The sequence below is a fragment of the Grammomys surdaster genome, unplaced genomic scaffold (genome assembly GCF_004785775.1).
Source record: "Grammomys surdaster isolate TR1022 unplaced genomic scaffold, NIH_TR_1.0 138, whole genome shotgun sequence".
Classification (NCBI taxonomy): Eukaryota; Metazoa; Chordata; class Mammalia; order Rodentia; family Muridae; genus Grammomys; species Grammomys surdaster.
In genome coordinates, this window is record NW_021604596.1 from 5,238,642 (window position 1) to 5,244,555 (window position 5,914).

Sequence of the window (5,914 nt, forward strand, 5' to 3'; positions counted from 1 at the left end):
TAGCTAAGCAATGCCATACAATTTTTTTGTGCAGTAGCTTGAGTTGAGCATTGATCTTTTGCCACTGAATGTGTATTAATGAATACAGAAGGCTAAAAAGAAGAACCTTATACCCTGTGGTTGTAAAGGTCACAGAGTCTAGAGTTATTTTGTTGTGTTTTCTGTTTATAACTGGTATGTGGGAAGAAGTGCAGCAATAAGAAAATAAAATCTAAACTTTGCCTAAAGAATTTATTGTAAACTTGCTGAAGACTATTTCTGTCCAGGAAAACTTGTACAGTAGGAAAATGCTATAGAAAAGTATTTTTGATACTCAATTTAGATGGCAATATAATTTATTGATTGCCGAGAAAAATTGGCATTGAGAAAAATCTATGAAAGAAAAAAATGTAGAGATATAGGAAGATTAAAGTTGTTGGTTAGCAGCAGGACTGAAAGGAACAATCAGATTTTGGAGAGGCCCAGGAGGGTCTATCTAAGGTGAAATTCAGAAACACATTGACTGGAAAGAAACGTGGCAAACAGAGAAGTCGAAGTAGCAGCCTGCCTACAGTGAGAGCCTTGCTTAGTAAAAAAATGTTAGGGAAAAGAGGGAAGCCAGAAGAATTACGAATATGTTTTATTCCTGAAGTTTACAGCTTAAAATTTTTGTTTTAAAATGCATGCTTAGAAAAATTGTTCCTTTCTTCAATTTCCTCATTATATTTTTGTAATAAGAATGTTAAGATTTTGCTGCCAGGGTTAAACAGTCAATATTTCATGACCATAACCAATTCCTTCTCATGTTACATAAATTATTGAAGTTGTTGTGTACTTGCAAGGCTTGCAAGATTTGAAAAAATAAAGCAGCAAAGAAGATACTTCTTCTTTTCTTCTTTTGAGCAAGGATCAAATGCAGGTTTTTGGAGAGACTTTTCTCATAACTTTTCTATCCAAGTGCCAAATTCTGCCTTGTAGAATCTATTGTGTATTGTCTGGTTAGAATTTGTTTGTTTGCTTTGTATTACATGAGAATTTGCTTAATTTCAGTTAATTCTGGCATTTTTATATGAACTATCTGTGCTAAAATTCATATTACTGAAGTAACTGTCAGGGAAAGCTGACCAACATAACATCACCTTGATATTTAGTGTGTAGTAAAAAGCACATGGTCAGAGATAGGTAGCTGCCCTTCTTTGGGACTCATTTTGATTTTTGTTTCCTTAAACACTTTAGTGTCATAGGTTTACATAAACGTTCAGATTTTGTCAAATATTCATCTGTGTATTTGGTTATGACCTATTCTCGCTATAGTCCAAATCCAAACAATGATAGTATCATATATATTCACAAAATATTCAATAGTTCTTCAAAAACGTAATGTTTTATATCCCTTAAACAGCTCAATGGTTGGTCCACTCCCAAACCTTCACGTGGCTAACTCCTCTCCTCTGATATTCCTGAGTTATTACTTACTAAAATCTATATTCCATCTGCTGCTATAGACCAGAATATGTGTGTGTGTGTGTGTGTGTGTGTGTGTGTGTGTGTAAGGGGAACTGGGACCACTCTTCTCTGGCTCTTACATGATTGCTACGCTCTCCCTTCTGTACCTCTCAGGATTGGTCCTCACTCCTTACCCAGCATGGCAATCCCATTGCCTGTGAATTCTAAAGTCCTGCCTCTGTCTCTCTGACCAGCCACTGGCTGCTGGCAACTTTACTTACTAATCAAAAGCAACTGGAGGCAGGGACTTATATGCAGATTCTCATGCAATTATGGGAACCCAATTAACATAATACAAGCATGAGACCAAGTCCACAACAGTCTTTCTTTATTTCTACCAATTTTAGGTATGCTCTTTAATGTGAACAAGATCCAGAGTAATAATATGATAAAAAAATAGGTGTTTACACAGCAGTTATCAAGGTGCAAATGACAGTACCGATGTGAGGGTGGGGAAAGAAGAATACTAATTTGCTATTGGTGGAAGTTTAATTGCTGTAACCATTTTGCAAATCAGTGTGAGGATTTCTCAAAAATCGGAGAACTTCATATTATACCACCGTAACACTCATTTAGCTATGTTAATTGTTGCTCTGATCACAGTAGCAAGGAAATAGAATCAACATAGATGTTCATCAGCACATGAATGGAAAATGAAATGTGCCACATATTCACAATGAAAACTTTCCTCATCCATAAGGACACATGTAATTATGAAGTTTGTGGGAACATAGATAGATGTGAAAAATATCAATTGAGATAGCCGAGGTTCAGAGAGACACATGCTACACATCTTTTCTAATATGCAGATCTTAGCTTCTATGTTTTACGTATGTGTATTTATGTTGGAGTGAGTAAGTATCAATGCAAGAAATATAGAAAAATCCATGAGAGGTAAAAAGGGCTGATTTAAGGGAGAATAGTGGGTAGGCTAATGTGGGACTGTGAAAGGATAGCTTGGTTCCTGGTTGGGCACAGGCCTCGAACCCTGGACTCTAATGGGACAAAGGCAGGTGTTCGGCCATGCCCCCAGACCCCAGGCTCCTGACATGCCATTGATCTGCACCGTTCAGTCATGTAGGGCAATGCCCCTACCAGCCTCTCCACAGGTAGAGGGTGTGACGACAGGTCTCAGGGCTTCAAGAGATTTCCATATTAATGAGATACCTGAAGACCGAATGGTGTAGCTAATTAAGCATTCCTTCTTAGACCTTCCTCCTCCTCCCTTCCTATTTAGCTCAGGTCTGCCCTGAGTTTTTTTTTTTTTTTGGGGGGGGGCACCAGATTCATCTACCATTCCGCCATGACATAAAACCTTTTTAAAAACAATGGACTTCCTCGTGTCTTTTGGGGTCCGCCATGAGGAACTGTGGAGAAAGTCTCAACTATCGAGATGTTGTCTAATCTCTGGTGGAGGACTTCTCTCAGCATTCCAGCCACTGAGACCGCCAATTCAACCAAGCTAGCCGGGCCACCAGGTCAGCCAAGTGAGTACAGTAACCAAAGAGTCTCTTTCCCGCAGGGTGCTGTCGAGGCTTTCCTCTCCCTAGTTTCTCTCGGCTGCAGGCTAGCCCAACCCCCCTCCCCCCCCCCAGTGTCTGTTCTTCCGCTGAGCCCAAGGACAGAACACTGGCTCCTGGGTCAGCTGTCGGCCTAGAGACCCCCACTCAAGAGCCCTGCGCCCCCTTCAGGACTTCAGACTGAGTGAGAACTCCCCGCCTGGGTGGGGCTGAGCAGCTTCTCTCATAACCCAGCATGTACCCGGTGCCTCATGTAGTGAACTCAGTCAAAAATCTGGTACGGGCTTCTGCTGCCCAGAGTCATGGTCCCAGATGACTGGGGCAGCAGACATGCGGAACCCATAACCCCGCCCAACAAAATCCCACGCCCACACGCCCTTGTGAGAGCTATCATCACTGCAGGCTAACAAGATGTATGTGGTATGGAAATGAAGGAGTGTTTAGAAGAGGGAGAGTTTAAACTTAAATGGGGAGAAAAAGAGATGGAAGACATGGAAGGGGGGTTGTCAACCAAAACAAAGTTTGCATGAAAACACCATATAGAAACATGCTCTTTCATGTGTTCAAATAAAGTAAACAAATAAAAGAAAGACAAAAATATGAGTAGCAGAGTCTGTAGTGCTCAGTTAGGTAGAGCTGGGGTAGAGGAGATGCAATCAGTTTGGCAAGAAGAGAGGAACTTTGAAATAGTCTCTGTGCTAGGCTTCAACGTGCTTCCAGAAGTGGAGAACACAGATGTTTATGACCACACTCAGAAGACTTATTTTGTTCTATTTAGCATCATATCAATTCATGTAGCTGTGACCCCCTTGACCAACAAGGCAAAAGAATAAAAATCCAACCTTGCAGATGTGTCCCTGGCTCTATGGACTTAGAGCTCAGTCACACTGCTAGTGCCCACATAGCTTGTACAGGAGAATAACTTCACGAAAAAAATTTAATGAAAGTTTGCTTTTTACTGTTCAGTGTATTTTTTCCCTAAAGCAATAGAAAGATCAACCTCTATCCAAATCAGAAAGCAAAGGCTTTGCAGGTGAACAACAAACCATACTGTTTGTTCGTTTAATTCATCGTCCATGTGGAATGTCCAATAGAAACACACATACAAATTTGTTTGGTGAATTCTGTAGCAACTACACATGCATGCATCAGGCAAAAGACAAAAGCCCTCATGAAGCCTTGAGCGATAAGTGATCACGTAAGTTAAAAATAAAAAAAAAATATTGAAAAATTCTGTAAAGGCAATGTCAAATTCTACCTGTAGTGCTGAAGACATGGCTCAGTAGTTGAGAATGTGTACTGCTCTTTAAGAGGACTTGAGTTTACACACACACACACACACACACACACACACGTTAAAATAATATTGATAATATAGTAAATTTTTAAAAATGTCCTGCACTTTTCTCTAAGTAAACAGAGAAGGAAATATCACTGCGAATAAGACTGAGCTGCGATACTCCCCTTACCCTTCATGGAGGCCATAAGTCATACAAACATACGATCCACAAATAAAAAAGAGCAATCTGGTAAAATGAAATTGAAATTCAGCCCTTTAGCTTCTGACTCTTTCTCTTGCTGGAGAAAGATCACACCACTGATATTACTAGCTTGACTGCATGGGCTGTCCTTAGCTGTAAAGAAAGATAGTAAAGTAGAACATGTGTTCTGCTTGCCATCCTCTGCCTCAACTTGTGATGTTTATACAGAGGTTTATTGTGGACTATGTCTCATTTGCAAGACACAAAGTACTTTTTGCTTCTTTTGTGCAAAAATCAACAAGACCTTGCATAACCATTTTAAATTGAGGTGTGTATGTCAGTAAAATAGATGAGTGGTAATGAGGATTTCCACTGTATTAGGCTTGATCGGCTTGGACTGTCCTTCTTCCCCGCACAGTTACTGACATTCATGGATCAGTCTACATTTTGGCAGAAGGGTGCTGCACACCAGGTATTAGTCAATTGAACATTTATATGCTGGCTTACCTTGTTGACATAGGCAGCAGCTGGCCCTTAGTTCTCTTAGCTCTTACTGCACCTGCTCTTTCAGTTGTCTGACTTCTAGCCTAGCTTCATGTTCAGTTATGTAATGATGCCTGCTGGCAACTTCTCAAGGTAACTCATTGTGAGAATTAAAACTTTTGAGGCTGGAAGACAACAGTAGAGACTACAGGCACCCATGTGCTGCCATGGTATGCTTACAGGTTCACTTCTGGCTCTCCTTACTTCACATCTACTTCTTCATTCTGACAGCCTTTACTGAAGATCTTAATTTCTCTATGAATACAGATATAGACAGCCTCATGGACACTATTTGGTGGTTCATACAGTTGCTATGACCATCTCTCTAGATAGTCTATAAACCCCCACACAGGCACAGACACATAGACACACACACAGACACACACACACTCACACACACTCACACTCACAGTAATGTACATATGCACACGTACAAATATATATGTCTGTTATTTCTATCACCATTCAACTCTATCTCTATTGTAACTTTATCTCATCTGTTAATGTGTGACAGACACATATTTCAAACGCTTCTTTACCTAAATTATGACCTGTTTAGATGCTTCTTTGTATACTTTAAAATGTGACTGGTTGGAATCAGAAATTACAAGAGCCCAGTTGTTCTTAAATTTCTGGTGAGGTCATATGTAAAAAAGAATGATCTTTTCAGGATAGAAGTAGTTTTAGTTATGGTTGCAGGAGAAAGAGGATTAGATGTATTTAGCATATAATATTTAGTAACTTTCAGATTTATTCAACACAATAGTATAGCTTAAGAAACAGTGAGTTCTGTGCCTTAGAAGCATTGAATCAACAGCTGATTAGAATTCTGCAAGTACTGACAGGGAGGAGATGTACCTAAATCTCTCCCTCTCCCTCTCCCTC